Source organism: Tympanuchus pallidicinctus, unplaced genomic scaffold, assembly GCF_026119805.1.
Source record: "Tympanuchus pallidicinctus isolate F22 unplaced genomic scaffold, pur_lepc_1.0 scaffold118, whole genome shotgun sequence".
Lineage (NCBI taxonomy): Eukaryota > Metazoa > Chordata > Aves > Galliformes > Phasianidae > Tympanuchus > Tympanuchus pallidicinctus.
The window spans coordinates 70,528-94,683 of NW_026294636.1; the positions used below are offsets into that span (position 1 = coordinate 70,528).

A 24,156-nucleotide genomic window follows, 5' to 3' on the forward strand; every position below is an offset into this window, starting at 1 on the left:
CTTAAATATCGCTTATTTTCATAGAAATCCCTGTTTTTAACCTTAAATATCGCTTATTTTTTTTATAGAAATCCCTGCTTTTTAACCTTAAATATCACTTCTTTTCATGGAAATCCCTGTTTTTAACCTTAAATATCACTTATTTTCAAAGAAATCCCTGTTTTTAACCTTAAATATCGCTTATTTTCATAGAAATCCCTGTTTTTAAGCTAAAATATCGCTTATTTTCCTAGAAATCCCTGTTTTTTAACCTTAAATATCACTTCTTTTCATGGAAATCCCCGTTTTTTAACCTTAAATATCACTTCTTTTCATAGAAATCCCTGTTTTTAACCTTAAATATCGCTTATTTTCCTAGAAATCCCTGTTTTTAACCATAAATATAGCTTATTTTTTTTTATAGAAATCCCTGTTTTTAACCTTAAATATCGCTTATTTTCATAGAAATCCCTGTTTTTCCACTTAAATATCGCTTATTTTCATAGAAATCCCTGTTTTTCCCATAAAATATCGCTTATTTTCATAGAAATCCCTGTTTTTCCACTAAAATATCGCTTATTTTCATAGAAATCCCTGTTTTTAACCTTAAATATCACTTATTTTCATAGAAATCCCTGTTTTTAACCTTAAATATTGCTTATTTTCATAGAAATCCCTGTTTTTAACCTTAAATATCACTTATTTTCATAGCAATCAATGTTTTTCCCCTAAAATATCGCTTATTTTCCATGAAATCCCTGTTTTTCCCCCTAAATATCGCTTATTTTCATACAAATCCCTGTTTTTCCCCTTAAATATCGCTTATTTTCATGGAAATCCCTGTTTTTAACCTTAAATATCGCTTATTTTCATAGAAATCCCTGTTTTTAAGCTAAAATATCACCTAATTTCATAGAAATCCCTGTTTTTAACCCTAAATATCGCTTATTTTCATAGAAATCCCCGTTTTTTAACCTTAAATATCACTTCTTTTCAGAGAAATCCCTGTTTTTAACCTTAAATATCACTTATTTTCAAAGAAATCCCTGTTTTTAACCTTAAATATCACTTATTTTCATAGAAATCCCTGTTTTTAACCTTAAATATCGCTTATTCTTTTATAGAAATCCCTGTTTTTAACCTTAAATATCGCTTATTTTCATAGAAATCCCTGTTTTTCCACTTAAATATCGCTTATTTTCATAGAAATCCCTGTTTTTCCCATAAAATATCACTTATTTTCATAGAAATCCCTGTTTTTCCACTAAAATATCGCTTTTTTTCATGGAAATCCCTGTTCTTAACCTTAAATATCACTTATTTTCATAGAAATCCCTGTTTTCAACCTTAAATATCGCTTATTTTCATAGAAATCCCTGTTTTTAACCTAAAATATCGCTTATTTTCACAGAAATCCCTGTTTTTCCCCTTAAATATCGCTTATTTTCATAGAAATCCCTGTTTTTAACCTTAAATATCGCTTATTTTCATAGAAATCCCTGTTTTTAACCTTAAATATCGCTTATTTTCACAGAAATCCCTGTTTTTCCCCTTAAATATGGCTTATTTTCATAGAAATCCCTGTTTTTCCCCTTAAATATCGCTTATTTTCATGGAAATCCCTGTTTTCAACCTTAAATATCGCTTATTTTCATACAAATCCCTGTTTTTAAGCTAAAATATCGCTTATTTTCATAAAAATCCCTGTTTTTCCCCTAAAATATCGCTCATTTTCATGGAAATCCCTGTTTTTAACCTTAAATATCGCTTATTTTCCATGAACTCCCCGTTCTTAACCTTAAATATCGCTTATTTTCATGGAAATCCCTGTTTTTCCCCTTAAATGTGGCTTACTTTCAAAGAAATCCCAGTTTTTAGCCTTAAATATCACTTATTTTCATAGAAATCCCTGTTTTTAACCATAAATATAGCTTTTTTTTTTTTAGAAATCCCTGTTTTGACCCCTGATATATCGCTTATTTTCATAGAAATCCCTGTTTTTAACCTTAAATATCGCTTATTTTCATAGAAATCCCTGTTTTTAACCTTAAATATCGCTTATTTTCATGGAAATCCCTGTTTTTCCCCTTAAATATGGCTTATTTTCATAGAAATCCCTGTTTTTCCCCTTAAATATCACTTCTTTTCAGAGAAATCCCTGTTTTTAACCTTAAATATCACTTATTTTCAAAGAAATCCCTGTTTTTAACCTTAAATATCACTTATTTTCACAGAAATCCCTGTTATTAACCTTAAATATCGCTTATTTTCATAGAAATCCCTGTTTTTCCCCTAAAATATCGCTTATTTTCATAGAAATCCCTGTTTTTCCACTTAAATATTGCTTATTTTCATAGAAATCCCTGTTTTTCCACTAAAATATCGCTTATTTTCATGGAAATCCCTGTTTTTAACCTTATATATTGCTTATTTTCATAGAAATCCCTGTTTTTAACCTTAAAAATCACATATTTTCACAGAAATCCCTGTTTTTAACCTTAAATATCGCTTATTTTCACAGAAATCCCTGTTTTTCCCCTTAAATATCGCTTATTTTCATAGAAATCCCTGTTTTTAACCTTAAATATCGCTTATTTTCATAGAAATCCCTGTTTTTAACCTTAAATATCGCTTATTTTCATAAAAATCCCTGTTTTTCCCCTTAAATATGGCTTATTTTCATAGAAATCCCTGTTTTTCCCCTTAAATATCGCTTATTTTCATAGAAATCCCTGTTTTCAACCTTAAATATCGCTTATTTTCATAGAAATCCCTGTTTTTAAGCTAAAATATCGCTTATTTTCATAAAAATCCCTGTTTTTCCCCTAAAATATCGCTCATTTTAATGGAAATCCCTGTTTTTAACCTTAAATATCGCTTATTTTCCATGAACTCCCCGTTCTTAACCTTAAATATCACTTATTTTCATGGAAATCCCTGTTTTTCCCCTTAAATGTGGCTTACTTTCAAAGAAATCCCTGTTTTTAGCCTTAAATATGGCTTATTTTCATAGAAATCCCTGTTTTTAACCTTAAATATAGCTTTTTTTTTTCTAGAAATCCCTGTTTTGACCCCTGATATATCGCTTATTTTCATAGAAATCCCTGTTTTTAACCCTAAAATATCGCTTATTTTCATAGAAATCCCTGTTTTTCCCCTTAAATATGGCTTATTTTCATAGAAATCCCTGTTTTTAACCCTAAAATATCGCTTATTTTCATGGAAATCCCTGTTTTTAACCTTAAATATCGCTTATTTTCATAGAAATCCCTGTTTTTAACCTTAAATATCGCTTTTTTTTTCTAGAAATCCCTGTTTTTAACCTTAAATATCGCTTATTTTCACAGAAATCCCTGTTTTTCCCCTTAAATATCGCTTATTTTCATAGAAATCCCTGTTTTTCACCTTAAATATCACCTAATTTCATAGAAATCCCTGTTTTTAACCTTAAATATCGCTTATTTTCATGGAAATCCCTGTTTTTTAACCTTAAATATCACTTCTTTTCATAGAAATCCCTGTTTTTAACCTTAAATATCGCTTATTTTCATAGAAATCCCTGTTTTTAACCTTAAATATCGCTTATTTTCATAGAAATCCCTGTTTTTAACCTTAAATATCGCTTATTTTCATAGAAATCCCTGTTTTTCCACTTAAATATCGCTTATTTTCATACAAATCCCTGTTTTTCCCCTTAAATATCGCTTATTTTCATAGAAATCCCTGTTTTTCCCCTTAAATATCGCTTATTTTCATAGAAATCCCTGTTTTTAACCTTAAATATCGCTTATTTTCATAGAAATCCCTGTTTTTAACCTTAAATATCGCTTTTTTTCATAGAAATCCCTGTTTTTCCCCTTAAATATGGCTTATTTTCACAGAAATCCCTGTTTTTCCCCTTAAATATCGCTTATTTTCATGGAAATCCCTGTTTTTAACCTTAAATATCGCTTATTTTCATAGAAATCCCTGTTTTTAAGCTAAAATATCGCTTATTTTCATAAAAATCCCTGTTTTTCCCCTAAAATATCGCTTATTTTCATGGAAATCCCTGTTTTTAACCTTAAATATTGCTTATTTTCCATGAACTCCCCGTTCTTAACCTTAAATATCGCTTATTTTCATGGAAATCCCTGTTTTTCCCCTTAAATGTGGCTTACTTTCAAAGAAATCCCTGTTTTTCCACTAAAATATCGCTTATTTTCATAGAAATCCCTGTTTTTAACCTTAAATATCGCTTTTTTTTTTCTAGAAATCCCTGTTTTTAACCTTAAATATCGCTTATTTTCATAGAAATCCCTGTTTTTAACCTTAAATATCGCTTATTTTTTTCTAGAAATCCCTGTTTTTCCCCTTAAATATCGCTTATTTTCATAGAAATCCCTGTTTTTCCCCTTAAATATGGCTTATTTTCATAGAAATCCCTGTTTTTAACCCTAAAATATCGCTTATTTTCATGGAAATCCCTGTTTTTAACCTTAAATATCGCTTATTTTCATAGAAATCTCTGTTTTTAACCTTAAATATCGCTTTTTTTTTCTAGAAATCCCTGTTTTTAACCTTAAATATCGCTTATTTTCATAGAAATCCCTGTTTTTCCCCTTAAATATCGATTATTTTCATAGAAATCCCTGTTTTTCACCTTAAATATCACCTAATTTCATAGAAATCCCTGTTTTTAACCTTAAATATCGCTTATTTTCATAGAAATCCCGGTTTTTTAACCTTAAATATCACTTCTTTTCAGAGAAATCCCTGTTTTTAACCTTAAATATCACTTATTTTCAAAGAAATCCCTGTTTTTAACCTTAAATATCACTTATTTTCATAGAAATCCCTGTTTTTAACCTTAAATATCGCTTATTTTCATAGAAATCCCTGTTTTTCCACTTAAATATCGCTTATTTTCATACAAATCCCTGTTTTTCCCCTTAAATATCACTTATTTTCATAGAAATCCCTGTTTTTCCACTAAAATATCGCTTATTTTCATGGAAATCCCTGTTTTTAACATTAAATATCATACTTATTTTCAAAGAAATCCCTGTTTTAACCTTAAATATCGCTTATTTTCGTAGAAATCCCTGTTTTTAACCTAAAATATCGCTTATTTTCACAGAAATCCCTGTTTTTCCCCTTAAATATCGCTTATTTTCATAGAAATCCCTGTTTTTCCCCTTAAATATCGCTTATTTTCATAGAAATCCCTGTTTTTAACCTTAAATATCGCTTATTTTCACAGAAATCCCTGTTTTTCCCCTTAAATATGTCTTATTTTCATAGAAATCCCCGTTTTTACCCTTAAATATCGCTTATTTTCATAGCAATCCCTGGTTTTAACCCTAAAATATCGCTTATTTTCATGGAAGTCCCTGTTTTTAACCTTAAATATCGCTTTTTTTCATAGAAATCCCTGTTTTTAAGCTAAAATATCGCTTATTTTCACAGAAATCCCTGTTTTTCCCCTAAAATATCGCTCATTTTCATGGAAATCCCTGTTTTTAACCTTAAATATCGCTTATTTTCATAGAAATCCCTGTTTTTAAGCTAAAATATCGCTTATTTTCCTAGAAATCCCTGTTTTTCCCCTTAAATATCGCTTATTTTCATGGAAATCCCTGTTTTTAACCCTAAAATATCGCTTATTTTCATAGAAATCCCTGTTTTTAACCCTAAAATATCGCTTATTTTCATAGAAATCCCTGTTTTTCCCCTTAAATATCGCTTATTTTCATAGAAATCCCTGTTTTTCCCCTAAAATATCGCTTATTTTCATAGAAATCCCTGTTTTTAACCTTAAATATCGCTTATTTTCATAGAAATCCCTGTTTTTAACCTTAAATATCACTTATTTTCAAAGAAATCCCTGTTTTTAACCTTAAATATCGCTTATTTTCATAGAAATCCCTGTTTTTAAGCTAAAATATCGCTTATTTTCCTAGAAATCCCTGTTTTTTAACCTTAAATATCACTTCTTTTCATGGAAATCCCCGTTTTTTAACCTTAAATATCACTTCTTTTCATAGAAATCCCTGTTTTTAACCTTAAATATCGCTTATTTTCCTAGAAATCCCTGTTTTTAACCATAAATATAGCTTATTTTTTTTTATAGAAATCCCTGTTTTTAACCTTAAATATCGCTTATTTTCATAGAAATCCCTGTTTTTCCACTTAAATATCGCTTATTTTCATAGAAATCCCTGTTTTTCCCATAAAATATCGCTTATTTTCATAGAAATCCCTGTTTTTCCACTAAAATATCGCTTATTTTCATAGAAATCCCTGTTTTTAACCTTAAATATCACTTATTTTCATAGAAATCCCTGTTTTTAACCTTAAATATTGCTTATTTTCATAGAAATCCCTGTTTTTAACCTTAAATATCACTTATTTTCATAGCAATCAATGTTTTTCCCCTAAAATATCGCTTATTTTCCATGAAATCCCTGTTTTTCCCCCTAAATATCGCTTATTTTCATAGAAATCCCTGTTTTTCACCTTAAATATCGCTTATTTTCATGGAAATCCCTGTTTTTAACCTTAAATATCGCTTATTTTCATAGAAATCCCCGTTTTTTAACCTTAAATATCACTTCTTTTCAGAGAAATCCCTGTTTTTAACCTTAAATATCACTTATTTTCAAAGAAATCCCTGTTTTTAACCTTAAATATCACTTATTTTCATAGAAATCCCTGTTTTTAACCTTAAATATCGCTTATTCTTTTATAGAAATCCCTGTTTTTAACCTTAAATATCGCTTATTTTCATAGAAATCCCTGTTTTTCCACTTAAATATCGCTTATTTTCATAGAAATCCCTGTTTTTCCCATAAAATATCACTTATTTTCATAGAAATCCCTGTTTTTCCACTAAAATATCGCTTATTTTCATGGAAATCCCTGTTCTTAACCTTAAATATCACTTATTTTCATAGAAATCCCTGTTTTCAACCTTAAATATCGCTTATTTTCATAGAAATCCCTGTTTTTAACCTAAAATATCGCTTATTTTCACAGAAATCCCTGTTTTTCCCCTTAAATATCGCTTATTTTCATAGAAATCCCTGTTTTTAACCTTAAATATCGCTTATTTTCATAGAAATCCCTGTTTTTAACCTTAAATATCGCTTATTTTCACAGAAATCCCTGTTTTTCCCCTTAAATATGGCTTATTTTCATAGAAATCCCTGTTTTTCCCCTTAAATATCGCTTATTTTCATGGAAATCCCTGTTTTCAACCTTAAATATCGCTTATTTTCATAGAAATCCCTGTTTTTAAGCTAAAATATCGCTTATTTTCATAAAAATCCCTGTTTTTCCCCTAAAATATCGCTCATTTTCATGGAAATCCCTGTTTTTAACCTTAAATATCGCTTATTTTCCATGAACTCCCCGTTCTTAACCTTAAATATCGCTTATTTTCATGGAAATCCCTGTTTTTCCCCTTAAATGTGGCTTACTTTCAAAGAAATCCCTGTTTTTAGCCTTAAATATCACTTATTTTCATAGAAATCCCTGTTTTTAACCATAAATATAGCTTTTTTTTTTTTAGAAATCCCTGTTTTGACCCCTGATATATCGCTTATTTTCATAGAAATCCCTGTTTTTAACCTTAAATATCGCTTATTTTCATAGAAATCCCTGTTTTTAACCTTAAATATCGCTTATTTTCACAGAAATCCCTGTTTTTCCCCTTAAATATGGCTTATTTTCATAGAAATCCCTGTTTTTCCCCTTAAATATCACTTCTTTTCAGAGAAATCCCTGTTTTTAACCTTAAATATCACTTATTTTCAAAGAAATCCCTGTTTTTAACCTTAAATATCACTTATTTTCACAGAAATCCCTGTTATTAACCTTAAATATCGCTTATTTTCATAGAAATCCCTGTTTTTCCCCTAAAATATCGCTTATTTTCATAGAAATCCCTGTTTTTCCACTTAAATATTGCTTATTTTCATAGAAATCCCTGTTTTTCCACTAAAATATCGCTTATTTTCATGGAAATCCCTGTTTTTCCCCTTATATATTGCTTATTTTCATAGAAATCCCTGTTTTTAACCTTAAAAATCACATATTTTCACAGAAATCCCTGTTTTTAACCTTAAATATCGCTTATTTTCACAGAAATCCCTGTTTTTCCCCTTAAATATCGCTTATTTTCATAAAAATCCCTGTTTTTCCCCTTAAATATGGCTTATTTTCATAGAAATCCCTGTTTTTCCCCTTAAATATCGCTTATTTTCATAGAAATCCCTGTTTTCAACCTTAAATATCGCTTATTTTCATAGAAATCCCTGTTTTTAAGCTAAAATATCGCTTATTTTCATAAAAATCCCTGTTTTTCCCCTAAAATATCGCTCATTTTAATGGAAATCCCTGTTTTTAACCTTAAATATCGCTTATTTTCATAGAAATCCCTGTTTTTAACCTTAAATATCACTTATTTTCATGGAAATCCCTGTTTTTCCCCTTAAATGTGGCTTACTTTCAAAGAAATCCCTGTTTTTAGCCTTAAATATGGCTTATTTTCATAGAAATCCCTGTTTTTAACCTTAAATATAGCTTTTTTTTTTCTAGAAATCCCTGTTTTGACCCCTGATATATCGCTTATTTTCATAGAAATCCCTGTTTTTAACCCTAAAATATCGCTTATTTTCATAGAAATCCCTGTTTTTCCCCTTAAATATGGCTTATTTTCATAGAAATCCCTGTTTTTAACCCTAAAATATCGCTTATTTTCATGGAAATCCCTGTTTTTAACCTTAAATATCGCTTATTTTCATAGAAATCTCTGTTTTTAACCTTAAATATCGCTTTTTTTTTCTAGAAATCCCTGTTTTTAACCTTAAATATCGCTTATTTTCACAGAAATCCCTGTTTTTCCCCTTAAATATCGCTTATTTTCATAGAAATCCCTGTTTTTCACCTTAAATATCACCTAATTTCATAGAAATCCCTGTTTTTAACCTTAAATATCGCTTATTTTCATAGAAATCCCGGTTTTTTAACCTTAAATATCACTTCTTTTCAGAGAAATCCCTGTTTTTAACCTTAAATATCACTTATTTTCATAGAAATCCCTGTTTTTAACCTTAAATATCGCGTATATTCATAGAAATCCCTGTTTTTAACCTTAAATATCGCTTATTTTCATAGAAATCCCTGTTTTTCCACTTAAATATCGCTTATTTTCATACAAATCCCTGTTTTTCCCCTTAAATATCACTTATTTTCATAGAAATCCCTGTTTTTCCACTAAAATATCGCTTATTTTCATGGAAATCCCTGTTTTTAACATTAAATATCATATATTTTCAAAGAAATCCCTGTTTTCATCCTTAAATATCGCTTATTTTCGTAGAAATCCCTGTTTTTAACCTAAAATATCGCTTATTTTCACAGAAATCCCTGTTTTTCCCCTTAAATATCGCTTATTTTCATAGAAATCCCTGTTTTTCCCCTTAAATATCGCTTATTTTCATAGAAATCCCTGTTTTTAACCTTAAATATCGCTTATTTTCACAGAAATCCCTGTTTTTCCCCTTAAATATGGCTTATTTTCATAGAAATCCCCGTTTTTCCCCTTAAATATCGCTTATTTTCATAGCAATCCCTGTTTTTAACCTTAAATATCGCTTATTTTCATAGAAATCCCTGCTTTTCAACCTTAAATATCGCTTATTTTCATGGAAATCCCTGTTTTTCCCCTTAAATGTGGCTTACTTTCAAAGAAATCCCTGTTTTTAGCCTTAAATATTGCTTATTTTCATAGAAATCCCTGTTTTTAACCTTAAATATAGCTTTTTTTTTTCTAGAAATCCCTGTTTTGACCCCTGATATATCGCTTATTTTCATAGAAATCCCTGTTTTTAACCCTAAAATATCGCTTATTTTCAAGGAAATCCCTGTTTTTCCCCTAAGATATCGCTTTTTTTTCTAGAAATCCCTGTTTTTAACCTTAAATATCGCTTATTTTCATAGAAATCCCTGTTTTTAACCTTAAATATCGCTTATTTTCATAGAAATCCCTGTTTTTCACCTTAAATATCACCTAATTTCATAGAAATCCCTGTTTTTAACCTTAAATATCGCTTTTTTTTCTAGAAATCCCTGTTTTTAACCTTAAATATCGCTTATTTTCATAGAAATCCCTGTTTTTCCCCTTAAATATCGCTTATTTTCATGGAAATCCCTGTTTTTAACCTTAAATATCGCTTATTTTCATAGAAATCCCTGTTTTTCCCCTAAAATATCGCTTATTTTCAAAGAAATCCCTGTTTTTAACCTTAAATATCACTTCTTTTCATGGAAATCCCTGTTTTTAACCTTAAATATCGCTTATTTTCATAGAAATCCCTGTTTTTAACCTTAAATATCGCTTATTTTCATAGAAATCCCTTTTTTTCCCCTATAATATCGCTTATTTTCATAGAAATCCCTGTTTTTCCCCTAAAATATCGCTTATTTTCCATGAAATCCCTGTTTTTCCCCCTAAATATCGCTTATTTTCACAGAAATCCCTGTTTTTCCCCTAAAATATCGCTCATTTTCATGGAAATCCCTGTTTTTCCCCTAAAATATCGCTTATTTTCATAGAAATCCCTGTTTTTAACCTTAAATATCGCTTATTTTCATAGAAATCCCTGTTTTTCCCCTTAAATATCGCTTATTTTCATACAAATCCCTGTTTTTCCCCTAAAATATCGCTTATTTTCATGGAAATCCCTGTTTTTAAACTTAAATATCGCTTATTTTCATAGAAATCCCTGTTTTTCCCCTTAAATATCACTTATTTTCATAGAAATCCCTGTTTTTCCACTAAAATATCGCTTATTTTCATAGAAATCCCTGCTTTTCCCCTTAAATATCGCTTATTTTCATAGAAATCCCTGTTTTTAACCTTAAATATTGCTTATTTTCATAGAAATCCCTGTTTTTAACCTTAAATATCACTTATTTTCATAGCAATCAATGTTTTTCCCCTTAAATATCGGTTATTTTCATAGAAATCCCTGTTTTTCCCCTAAGATATCGCTTTTTTTTTCTAGAAATCCCTGTTTTTAACCTTAAATATCGCTTATTTTCACAGAAATCCCTGTTTTTCCCCTTAAATATCGCTTATTTTCATAGAAATCCCTGTTTTTCACCTTAAATATCACCTAATTTCATAGAAATCCCTGTTTTTAACCCTAAAATATCGCTTATTTTCATAGAAATCCCCGTTTTTTAACCTTAAATATCACTTCTTTTCAGAGAAATCCCTGTTTTTAACCTTAAATATCACTTATTTTCAAAGAAATCCCTGTTTTTAACCTTAAATATCACTTATTTTCATAGAAATCCCTGTTTTTAACCTTAAATATCGCTTATTTTTTTATAGAAATCCCTGTTTTTAACCTTAAATATCGCTTATTTTCATAGAAATCCCTGTTTTTCCACTTAAATATCGCTTATTTTCATAGAAATCCCTGTTTTTCCCCTAAAATATCACTTATTTTCATAGAAATCCCTGTTTTTCCACTAAAATATCGCTTATTTTCATGGAAATCCCTGTTTTTAACCTTAAATATCACTTATTTTCATAGAAATCCCTGTTTTCAACCTTAAATATCGCTTATTTTCATAGAAATCCCTGTTTTTAACCTAAAATATCGCTTATTTTCACAGAAATCCCTGTTTTTCCCCTTAAATATCGCTTATTTTCATAGAAATCCCTGTTTTTAACCTTAAATATCGCTTATTTTCATAGAAATCCCTGTTTTTAACCTTAAATATCGCTTATTTTCACAGAAATCCCTGTTTTTCCCCTTAAATATGGCTTATTTTCATAGAAATCCCTGTTTTTCCCCTTAAATATCGCTTATTTTCATAGAAATCCCTGTTTTCAACCTTAAATATCGCTTATTTTCATAGAAATCCCTGTTTTTAAGCTAAAATATCGCTTATTTTCATAAAAATCCCTGTTTTTCCCCTAAAATATCGCTCATTTTCATGGAAATCCCTGTTTTTAACCTTAAATATCGCTTATTTTTAAGGAAATCCCTGTTTTTAAGCTAAAATATCGCTTATTTTCATGGAAATCCCTGTTTTTCCCCTTAAATATCGCTTATTTTCATGGAAATCCCTGTTTTTCCCCTTAAATATCGCTTATTTTCATAGAAATCCCTGTTTTTAACCTTAAATATCCCTTATTTTCAAAGAAATCCCTGTTTTACCCCTAAAATATCGCTTATTTTCATAGAAATCCCTGTTTTTAACCTTAAATATCACTTATTTTCATAGAAATCCCTGTTTTTCCCCTTAAATATCGCTTATTTTCATAGAAATCCCTGTTTTTCCCCTTAAATATCCCTTATTTTCAAAGAAATCCCTGTTTTTAACCTTAAATATCGCTTATTTTCATAGAAATCCCTGTTTTTAACCTTAAATATCACTTATTTTCATAGAAATCCCTGTTTTTCCCCTTAAATATCACTTATTTTCATAGAAATCCCTGTTTTTCCCCTAAGATATCGCTTTTTTTTTCCTAGAAATCCCTGCTTTTAACCTTAAATATCACTTATTTTCACAGAAATCCCTGTTTTTAACATTAAATATCACCTATTTTCATAGAAATCCCTGTTTTTCCCCTAAAATATCGCTTATTTTCCATGAACTCCCCGTTCTTAACCTTAAATATCACTTATTTTCATGGAAATCCCTGTTTTTCCCCTTAAATGTGGCTTACTTTCAAAGAAATCCCTGTTTTTAGCCTTAAATATGGCTTATTTTCATAGAAATCCCTGTTTTTAACCTTAAATATAGCTTTTTTTTTTCTAGAAATCCCTGTTTTGACCCCTGATATATCGCTTATTTTCATAGAAATCCCTGTTTTTAACCCTAAAATATCGCTTATTTTCATAGAAATCCCTGTTTTTGAACCTTAAATATCGCTTATTTTCATAGAAATCCCTGTTTTTCCCCTAAAATATCGCTTTTTTTTTTCTAGAAATCCCTGTTTTTAACCTTAAATATCGCTTATTTTCACAGAAATCCCTGTTTTTTCCCTTAAATATCGCTTATTTTCATAGAAATCCCTGTTTTTAACCTTAAATATCGCTTATTTTCACAGAAATCCCTGTTTTTCCCCTTAAATATGGCTTATTTTCATAGAAATCCCTGTTTTTCCCCTTAAATATCGCGTATTTTCATAGAAATCCCTGTTTTTAACCCTAAAATATCGCTTATTTTCATAGAAATCCCTGTTTTTAACCTTAAATATCCCTTATTTACATAGAAATCCCTGTTTTTCCCCTAAAATATCGCTTATTTTCATAGAAATCCCTGTTTTTCCCCTAAAATATCGCTCATTTTCATGGAAATCCCTGTTTTTAACCTTAAATATCGCTTATTTTCATAGAAATCCCTGTTTTTAAGCTAAAATATCGCTTATTTTCCTAGAAATCCCTGTTTTTCCCCTTAAATATCGCTTATTTTCATGGAAATCCCTGTTTTTCCCCTTAAATATCGCTTATTTTCATAGAAATCCCTGTTTTTAACCCTAAAATATCGCTTATTTTCATAGAAATCCCTGTTTTTCCCCTAAAATATCGCTTATTTTCATAGAAATCCCTGTTTTTCCACTAAAATATCGCTTATTTTCATAGAAATCCCTGTTTTTAACCTTAAATATCGCTTTTTTTTTCTAGAAATCCCTGTTTTTAACCTTAAATATCGCTTATTTTCACAGAAATCCCTGTTTTTCCCCTTAAATATCGCTTATTTTCATAGAAATCCCTGTGTTTAACCTTAAATATCGCTTATTTTCATAGAAATCCCTGTTTTTAACCTTAAATATCGCTTATTTTCATAGAAATCCCTGTTTTTAACCTTAAATATGGCTTATTTTCATAGAAATCCCTGTTTTTAACCTTAAATATCGCTTATTATCATAGAAATCCCTGTTTTTCCCCTTAAATATCGCTTATTTTCATGGAAATCCCTGTTTTTTAACCTTTAAATACTGCTTATTTTCCTAGAACTCCCTGTTTTTAACATTAAATATCGCTTAATTTACAGAAATCCCTGTTTTTAACATAAAATATTGCTAATTTTCATGGAAATCTGTGTTTGTAACCTTAAATATCGCTTATATTCATAGAAATCCCTGTTTTTAACCTTAAATATCGCTTATTTTTAAGGAAATCCCTTTTTTTTTTACCTTAAATATGGCTTATTTTCATAGAAATCCCAGTTTTTAACATTAAATATCACTTATTTTCATAGAAATCCCTGTTTTCAACCTTAGATATCGCTTATTTTCATAGAAATCCCTGTTTTTAACCTTAAATATCTCTTATTTTCATGGAAATCCCTGGTTTTTCCCCTTAAATATCGCTTATTTTCATAGAAATCCCTGTTTTTAACCTTAAATATCACTTATTTTCACAGAAATCCCTGTTTTTCCCCTTAAATATCGCTTATTTTCATAGAAATCCCTGTTTTTAACCTTAAATATCGCTTATTTTCACAGAAATCCCTGTTTTTCCCCTTATATATTGCTTATTTTCATAGAAATCCCTGTTTTTAACCTTAAAAATCACATATTTTCACAGAAATCCCTGTTTTTCCCCTTAAATATCGCTTATTTTCACAGAAATCCCTGTTTTTAACCTTAAATATTGCTTATTTTCATAGAAATCCCTGTTTTTCCCCTTAAATATCGCTTATTTTCACAGAAATCCCTGTTTTTAACATTAAATATCGCTTATTTTCATAGAAATCCCTGTTTTTCCCCTAAAATATCGCTTATTTTCCATGAAATCCCCGTTCTTAACCTTAAATATCACTTATTTTCATGGAAATCCCTGTTTTTCCCCTTAAATGTGGCTTACTTTCAAAGAAATCCCTGTTTTTAGCCTTAAATATTGCTTATTTTCATAGAAATCCCTGTTTTTAACCTTAAATATAGCTTTTTTTTTTCTAGAAATCCCTGTTTTGACCCCTGATATATCGCTTATTTTCATAGAAATCCCTGTTTTTAACCCTAAAATATCGCTTATTTTCATGGAAATCCCTGTTTTTAACCTTAAATATCGCTTATTTTCATAGAAATCCCTGTTTTTCCCCTAAGATATCGCTTTTTTTTCTAGAAATCCCTGTTTTTAACCTTAAATATCGCTTATTTTCACAGAAATCCCTGTTTTTAACCTTAAATATCGCTTATTTTCATAGAAATCCCTGTTTTTCACCTTAAATATCACCTAATTTCATAGAAATCCCTGTTTTTAACCCTAAAATATCGCTTATTTTCATAGAAATCCCTGTTTTTTAACCTTAAATATCACTTCTTTTCATGGAAATCCCTGTTTTTAACCTTAAATATCACTTATTTTCATAGAAATCCCTGTTTTTAACCTTAAATATCACGTATTTTCATAGAAATCCCTGTTTTTAACCTTAAATATCGCTTATTTTCATAGAAATCCCTGTTTTTCCCCTAAAATATCACTTATTTTCATAGAAATCCCTGTTTTTCCACTAAAATATCGCTTATTTTCATAGAAATCCCTGTTTTTAACCTTAAATATCACTTATTTTCATAGAAATCCCTGTTTTCAACCTTAAATATCGCTTATTTTCATAGAAATCCCTGTTTTTAACCTAAAATATCGCTTATTTTCATAGAAATCCCTGTTTTTCCCCTTAAATATCGCTTATTTTCATAGAAATCCCTGTTTTTAACCTTAAATATCGCTTATTTTCATAGAAATCCCTGTTTTTCCCCTTAAATATCGCTTATTTTCACAGAAATCCCTGTTTTTCCCCTTAAATATCGCTTATTTTCATAGAAATCCCTGTTTTTCCCCTTAAATATCGCTTATTTTCATAGAAATCCCTGTTTTTAACCTTAAATATCGCTTATTTTCACAGAAATCCCTGTTTTTCCCCTTAAATATGGCTTATTTTCATGGAAATCCCCGTTTTTCCCCTTAAATATCGCTTATTTTCATAGCAATCCCTGGTTTTAACCCTAAAATATCGCTTATTTTCATGGAAATCCCTGTTTTTAACCTTAAATATCGCTTTTTTTCATAGAAATCCCTGTTTTTAAGCTAAAATATCGCTTATTTTCATGGAAATCCCTGTTTTTCCCCTAAAATATCGCTTATTTTCATGGAAATCCCTGTTTTTAACCTTAAATATCGCTTATTTTCATAGAAATCCCTGTTTTTAAGCTAAAATATCGCTTATTTTCATAGAAATCCCTGTTTTTCAACCTTAAATATCGCTTATTTTCATGGAAATCCCTGTTTTTCCCCTAAAATATCGCTTATTTTCATAGAATTCCCTGTTTTTAACCCTAAAATATCGCTTATTTTCATAGAAATCCCTGTTTTTAACCTTAAATATCGCTTATTTTCATAGAAATCCCTGTTTTTCCACTAAAATATCGCTTATTTTCATAGAAATCCCTGTTTTTAACCTTAAATATCGCTTTTTTTTTCTAGAAATCCCTGTTTTTAACCTTAAATATCGCTTATTTTCACAGAAATCCCTGTTTTTCCCCTTAAATATCGCTTATTTTCATGGAAATCCCTGTGTTTAACCTTAAATATCGCTTATTTTCATAGAAATCCCTGTTTTTAACCTTAAATATCGCTTATTTTCATAGAAATCCCTGTTTTTAACCTTAAATATGGCTTATTTTCATAGAAATCCCTGTTTTTATCCTTAAATATCGCTTATTATCATAGAAATCCCTGTTTTTCCCCTAAAATATCGCTTATTTTCATGGAAATCCCTGTTTTTCCCTTTAAATACTGCTTATTTTCACAGAAATCCCTGTTTTTAACATTAAATATCGCTTAATTTACAGAAATCCCTGTTTTTAACATAAAATATTGCTAATTTTCATGGAAATCTGTGTTTGTAACCTTAAATATCGCTTATATTCATAGAAATCCCTGTTTTTAACCTTAAATATCGCTTATTTTTAAGGAAATCCCTTTTTTTTTACCTTAAATATGGCTTATTTTCATAGAAATCCCAGTTTTTAACATTAAATATCACTTATTTTCATAGAAATCCCTGTTTTCAACCTTAGATATCGCTTATTTTCATAGAAATCCCTGTTTTTAACCTTAAATATCTCTTATTTTCATGGAAATCCCTGGTTTTCCCCTTAAATATCACTTATTTTCACAGAAATCCCTGTTTTTCCCCTTAAATATCGCTTATTTTCATAGAAATCCCTGTTATTAACCTTAAAAATCGCTTATTTTCACAGAAATCCCTGTTTTTCCCCTTATATATTGCTTATTTTCATAGAAATCCCTGTTTTTAACCTTAAAAATCACATATTTTCACAGAAATCCCTGTTTTTCCCCTTAAATATCGCTTATTTTCATACAAATCCCTGTTTTTAACCTTAAATATTGCTTATTTTCACGGAAATCCCTGTTTTTAACCTTAAATATCGCTTATTTTCACAGAAATCCCTGTTTTTAACCTTAAATATCACTTATTTTCATAGAAATCCCTGCTTTTCAACCTTAAATATCGCTTATTTTCATGGAAATCCCTGTTTTTCCCCTTAAATGTGGCTTACTTTCAAAGAAATCCCTGTTTTTAGCCTTAAATATTGCTTATTTTCATAGAAATCCCTGTTTTTAACCTTAAATATAGCTTTTTTTTTTCTAGAAATCCCTGTTTTGACCCCTGATATATCGCTTATTTTCATAGAAATCCCTGTTTTTAACCCTAAAATATCGCTTATTTTCAAGGAAATCCCTGTTTTTCCCCTAAGATATCGCTTTTTTTTCTAGAAATCCCTGTTTTTAACCTTAAATATCGCTTATTTTCACAGAAATCCCTGTTTTTAACCTTAAATATCGCTTATTTTCATAGAAATCCCTGTTTTTCACCTAAATATCACCTAATTTCATAGAAATCCCTGTTTTTAACCTTAAATATCGCTTTTTTTTCTAGAAATCCCTGTTTTTAACCTTAAATATCGCTTATTTTCAAAGAAATCCCTGTTTTTCCCCTTAAATATCGCTTATTTTCATGGAAATCCCTGTTTTTCACCTTAAATATCGCTTATTTTCATAGAAATCCCTGTTTTTCCCCTAAAATATCGCTTATTTTCAAAGAAATCCCTGTTTTTAACCTTAAATATCACTTCTTTTCATGGAAATCCCTGTTTTTAACCTTAAATATCACTTATTTTCAAAGAAATCCCTGTTTTTAACCTTAAATATCGCTTATTTTCATAGAAATCCCTTTTTTTCCCCTAAAATATCGCTTATTTTCATAGAAATCCCTGTTTTTCCCCTAAAATATCGCTTATTTTCCATGAAATCCCTGTTTTTCCCCCTAAATATCGCTTATTTTCATACAAATCCCTGTTTTTCCCCTTATATATCGCTTATTTTCATGGAAATCCCTGTTTTTCCCCTAAAATATCACTTATTTTCATAGAAATCCCTGTTTTTCCCCTTTAAATATCGCTTATTTTCATAGAAATCCCTGTTTTTCCCCTTAAATATCGCTTATTTTCATACAAATCCCTGTTTTTCCCCTAAAATATTGCTTATTTTCATGGAAATCCCTGTTTTTAAACTTAAATATCGCTTATTTTCATAGAAATCTCTGTTTTTCCCCTTAAATATCACTTATTTTCATAGAAATCCCTGTTTTTCCACTAAAATATCGCTAATTTTCATACAAATCCCTGCTTTTCCCCTTAAATATCGCTTATTTTCATAGAAATCCCTGTTTTTAACCTTAAATATTGCTTATTTTCATAGAAATCCCTGTTTTTAACCTTAAATATCACTTATTTTCATAGCAATCAATGTTTTTCCCCTTAAATATCGGTTATTTTCATAGAAATCCCTGTTTTTCCCCTAAGATATCGCTTTTTTTTTCTAGAAATCCCTGTTTTTAACCTTAAATATCGCTTATTTTCACAGAAATCCCTGTTTTTCCCCTTAAATATCGCTTATTTTCATAGAAATCCCTGTTTTTCACCTTAAATATCACCTAATTTCATAGAAATCCCTGTTTTTAACCCTAAAATATCGCTTATTTTCATAGAAATCCCCGTTTTTTAACCTTAAATATCACTTCTTTTCAGAGAAATCCCTGTTTTTAACCTTAAATATCACTTATTTTCAAAGAAATCCCTGTTTTTAACCTTAAATATGGCTTATTTTCATAGAAATCCCTGTTTTTAACCTTAAATATCGCTTATTTTTTTATAGAAATCCCTGTTTTGAACCTTAAATATCGCTTATTTTCATAGAAATCCCTGTTTTTCCACTTAAATATCACTTATTTTCATAGAAATCCCTGTTTTTCCCCTAAAATATCACTTATTTTCATAGAAATCCCTGTTTTTCCACTAAAATATCGCTTATTTTCATGGAAATCCCTGTTTTTAACCTTAAATATCACTTATTTTCATAGAAATCCCTGTTTTCAACCTTAAATATCGCTTATTTTCATAGAAATCCCTGTTTTTAACCTAAAATATCGCTTATTTTCACAGAAATCCCTGTTTTTCCCCTTAAATATCGCTTATTTTCATAGAAATCCCTGTTTTTAACCTTAAATATCGCTTATTTTCATAGAAATCCCTGTTTTTAACCTTAAATATCGCTTATTTTCACAGAAATCCCTGTTTTTCCCCTTAAATATGGCTTATTTTCATAGAAATCCCTGTTTTTCCCCTTAAATATCGCTTATTTTCATGGAAATCCCTGTTTTCAACCTTAAATATCGCTTATTTTCATAGAAATCCCTGTTTTTAAGCTAAAATATCGCTTATTTTCATAAAAATCCCTGTTTTTCCCCTAAAATATCGCTCATTTTCATGGAAATCCCTGTTTTTAACCTTAAATATCGCTTATTTTTAAGGAAATCCCTGTTTTTAAGCTAAAATATCACTTATTTTTAAGGAAATCCCTGTTTTTCCCCTTAAATATCGCTTATTTTCATGGAAATCCCTGTTTTTCCCCTTAAATATCGCTTATTTTCATAGAAATCCCTGTTTTTAAACTTAAATATCCCTTATTTTCAAAGAAATCCCTGTTTTACCCCTAAAATATCGCTTATTTTCATAGAAATCCCTGTTTTTAACCTTAAATATCGCTTATTTTCATAGCAATCCCTGTTTTTCCCCTTAAATATCGCTTATTTTCATAGAAATCCCTGTTTTTAAACCTAAATATCCCTTATTTTCAAAGAAATCCCTGTTTTACCCCTTAAATATCGCTTATTTTCCTAGAAATCCCTGTTTTTAACCTTAAATATCACTTATTTTCATAGCAATCAATGTTTTTCCCCTTAAATATCGCTTATTTTTATAGAAATCCCTGTTTTTCCCCTAAGATATCGCTTTTTTTTCCTAGAAATCCCTGCTTTTATCCTTAAATATCGCTTATTTTCACAGAAATCCCTGTTTTTAACATTAAATATCACCTATTTTCATAGAAATCCCTGTTTTTCCCCTAAAATATCGCTTATTTTCCATGAACTCCTTGTTCTTAACCTTAAATATCACTTATTTTCATGGAAATCCCTGTTTTTCCCCTTAAATGTGGCTTACTTTCAAAGAAATCCCTGTTTTTAGCCTTAAATATGGCTTATTTTCATAGAAATCCCTGTTTTTAACCTTAAATATAGCTTTTTTTTTTCTAGAAATCCCTGTTTTGACCCCTGATATATCGCTTATTTTCATAGAAATCCCTGTTTTTAACCCTAAAATATCGCTTATTTTCATGGAAATCCCTGTTTTGAACTTAAATATCGCTTATTTTCATAGAAATCCCTGTTTTTAAGCTAAAATATCGCTTATTTTCATAAAAATCCCTGTTTTTCCCCTAAAATATCGCTCATTTTCATGGAAATCCCTGTTTTTAACCTTAAATATCGCTTATTTTTAAGGAAATCCCTGTTTTTAAGCTAAAATATCACTTATTTTTAAGGAAATCCCTGTTTTTCCCCTTAAATATCGCTTATTTTCATGGAAATCCCTGTTTTTCCCCTTAAATATCGCTTATTTTCATAGAAATCCCTGTTTTTAAACTTAAATATCCCTTATTTTCAAAGAAATCCCTGTTTTACCCCTAAAATATCGCTTATTTTCACAGAATTCCCTGTTTTTAACCTTAAATATCACTTATTTTCATAGCAATCCCTGTTTTTCCCCTTAAATATCGCTTATTTTCATAGAAATCCCTGTTTTTAAACCTAAATATCCCTTATTTTCAAAGAAATCCCTGTTTTACCCCTTAAATATCGCTTATTTTCCTAGAAATCCCTGTTTTTAACCTTAAATATCACTTATTTTCATAGCAATCAATGTTTTTCCCCTTAAATATCGCTTATTTTTATAGAAATCCCTGTTTTTCCCCTAAGATATCGCTTTTTTTTCCTAGAAATCCCTGCTTTTAACCTTAAATATCACTTATTTTCACAGAAATCCCTGTTTTTAACATTAAATATCACCTATTTTCATAGAAATCCCTGTTTTTCCCCTAAAATATCGCTTATTTTCCATGAACTCCCCGTTCTTAACCTTAAATATCACTTATTTTCATGGAAATCCCTGTTTTTCCCCTTAAATGTGGCTTACTTTCAAAGAAATCCCTGTTTTTAGCCTTAAATATGGCTTATTTTCATAGAAATCCCTGTTTTTAACCTTAAATATAGCTTTTTTTTTTCTAGAAATCCCTGTTTTGACCCCTGATATATCGCTTATTTTCATAGAAATTCCGTGTTTTTAACCCTAAAATATCGCTTATTTTCATGGAAATCCCTGTTTTGAACCTTAAATATCGCTTATTTTCAAGGAAATCCCTGTTTTTCCCCTAAGATATCGCTTTTTTTTTCTAGAAATCCCTGTTTTTAACCTTAAATATCGCTTATTTTCACAGAAATCCCTGTTTTTTCCCTTAAATATCGATTATTTTCATAGAAATCCCTGTTTTTAACCTTAAATATCGCTTATTTTCATGGAAATCCCTGTTTTTAACCTTAAATATCGCTTATTTTCACAGAAATCCCTGTTTTTCCCCTTAAATATGGCTTATTTTCATGGAAATCCCTGTTTTTCCCCTTAAATATCGCTTATTTTCATAGCAATCCCTGGTTTTAACCCTAAAATATCGCTTATTTTCATGGAAATCCCTGTTTTTAACCTTAAATATCGCTTATTTTCATAGAAATCCCTGTTTTTCCCCTAAAATATCGCTTATTTTCACAGAAATCCCTGTTTTTAACCCTAAAATATCGCTTATTTTCATAGAAATCCCTGTTTTTAACCTTAAATATCGCTTATTTTCATAGAAATCCCTGTTTTTCCCCTTAAATATCGCTTATTTTCATGGAAATCCCTGTTTTTCCCCTTAAATATCGCTTATTTTCATAGAAATCCCTGTTTTTAACCCTAAAATATCGCTTATTTTCATAGAAATCCCTGTTTTTCCCCTAAAATATCGCTTATTTTCATAGAAATCCCTGTTTTTCCACTAAAATATCGCTTATTTTCATAGAAATCCCTGTTTTTAACCTTAAATATCGCTTTTTTTTTCTAGAAATCCCTGTTTTTCACCTTAAATATCGCTTATTTTCACAGAAATCCCTGTTTTTCCCCTTAAATATCGCTTATTTTCATGGAAATCCCTGTGTTTAACCTTAAATATCGCTTATTTTCATAGAAATCCCTGTTTTTATCCTTAAATATCGCTTATTTTCATAGAAATCCCTGTTTTTAACCTTAAATATCGCTTATTTTCATAGAAATCCCTGTTTTTAACCTTAAATATCGCTTATTATCATAGAAATCCCTGTTTTTCCCCTTAAATATCGCTTATTTTCATGGAAATCCCTGTTTTTTCCCTTTAAATACTGCTTATTTTCCTAGAACGCCCTGTTTTTAACATTAAATATCGCTTAATTTACAGAAATCCCTGTTTTTAACATAAAATATTGCTAATTTTCATGGAAATCTGTGTTTGTAACCTTAAATATCGCTTATATTCATAGAAATCCCTGTTTTTAACGTTAAATATCGCTTATTTTTAAGGAAATCCCTTTTTTTTTACCTTAAATATGGCTTATTTTCATAGAAATCCCAGTTTTTAACATTAAATATCACTTATTTTCATAGAAATCCCTGTTTTCAACCTTAGATATCGCTTATTTTCATAGAAATCCCTGTTTTTAACCTTAAATATCTCTTATTTTCATGGAAATCCCTGGTTTTCCCCTTAAATATCGCTTATTTTCATAGAAATCCATGTTTTTAACCTTAAATATCACTTATTTTCACAGAAATCCCTGTTTTTCCCCTTAAATATCGCTTATTTTCATAGAAATCCATGTTTTTATCCTTAAATATCGCTTATTTTCACAGAAATCCCTGTTTTTCCCCTTATATATTGCTTATTTTCATAGAAATCCCTGTTTTTAACCTTAAAAATCACATATTTTCACAGAAATCCCTGTTTTTCCCCTTAAATATCGCTTATTTTCACAGAAATCCCTGTTTTTAACCTTAAATATTGCTTATTTTCATGGAAATCCCTGTTTTTCCCCTTAAATATCGCTTATTTTCACAGAAATCCCTGTTTTTAACATTAAATATCGCTTATTTTCATAGAAATCCCTGTTTTTCCCCTAAAATATCGCTTATTTTCCATGAAATCCCCGTTCTTAACCTTAAATATCGCTTATTTTCATGGAAATCCCTGTTTTTCCCCTTAAATGTGGCTTACTTTCAAAGAAATCCCTGTTTTTAGCCTTAAATATTGCTTATTTTCATAGAAATCCCTGTTTTTAACCTTAAATATAGCTTTTTTTTTTCTAGAAATCCCTGTTTTGACCCCTGATATATCGCTTATTTTCATAGAAATCCCTGTTTTTAACCCTAAAATATCGCTTATTTTCCATGGAAATCCCTATTTTTAACCTTAAATATCGCTTATTTTCAAGGAAATCCCTGTTTTTCCCCTAAGATATCGCTTTTTTTTCTAGAAATCCCTGTTTTTAACCTTAAATATCGCTTATTTTCACAGAAATCCCTGTTTTTAACCTTAAATATCGCTTATTTTCATAGAAATCCCTGTTTTTCACCTTAAATATCACCTAATTTCATAGAAATCCCTGTTTTTCCCCTAAAATATC

General features: G+C 29.3%; 2 long non-coding RNA genes across 4 annotated transcripts in view; one reads left to right on the forward strand and one right to left on the reverse strand.

Annotated features, from left to right (window-relative positions):
• The window catches only part of LOC128075087 (uncharacterized), a 65,125-nt gene that overhangs the window by 34,823 nt on the left and 6,146 nt on the right, over positions 1-24,156 (forward strand). The gene's annotated exons all lie outside the window — the stretch shown is intronic.
• The window catches only part of LOC128075086 (uncharacterized), a 50,359-nt gene that overhangs the window by 22,069 nt on the left and 4,134 nt on the right, over positions 1-24,156 (reverse strand). The window contains exons 4-16 of the long non-coding RNA XR_008203636.1: positions 22,665-22,828; positions 16,572-16,694; positions 16,366-16,447; positions 15,420-15,747; positions 14,717-14,757; positions 13,770-13,851; positions 10,309-10,595; positions 9,940-9,980; positions 9,484-9,606; positions 6,273-6,354; positions 5,651-5,815; positions 3,426-3,590; positions 1,985-2,025 (exon numbers count right to left, since the gene is read on the reverse strand). This is a non-coding gene — a long non-coding RNA (uncharacterized LOC128075086). The remainder of the gene's footprint in view (positions 1-1,984; positions 2,026-3,425; positions 3,591-5,650; positions 5,816-6,272; positions 6,355-9,483; positions 9,607-9,939; positions 9,981-10,308; positions 10,596-13,769; positions 13,852-14,716; positions 14,758-15,419; positions 15,748-16,365; positions 16,448-16,571; positions 16,695-22,664; positions 22,829-24,156) is intronic.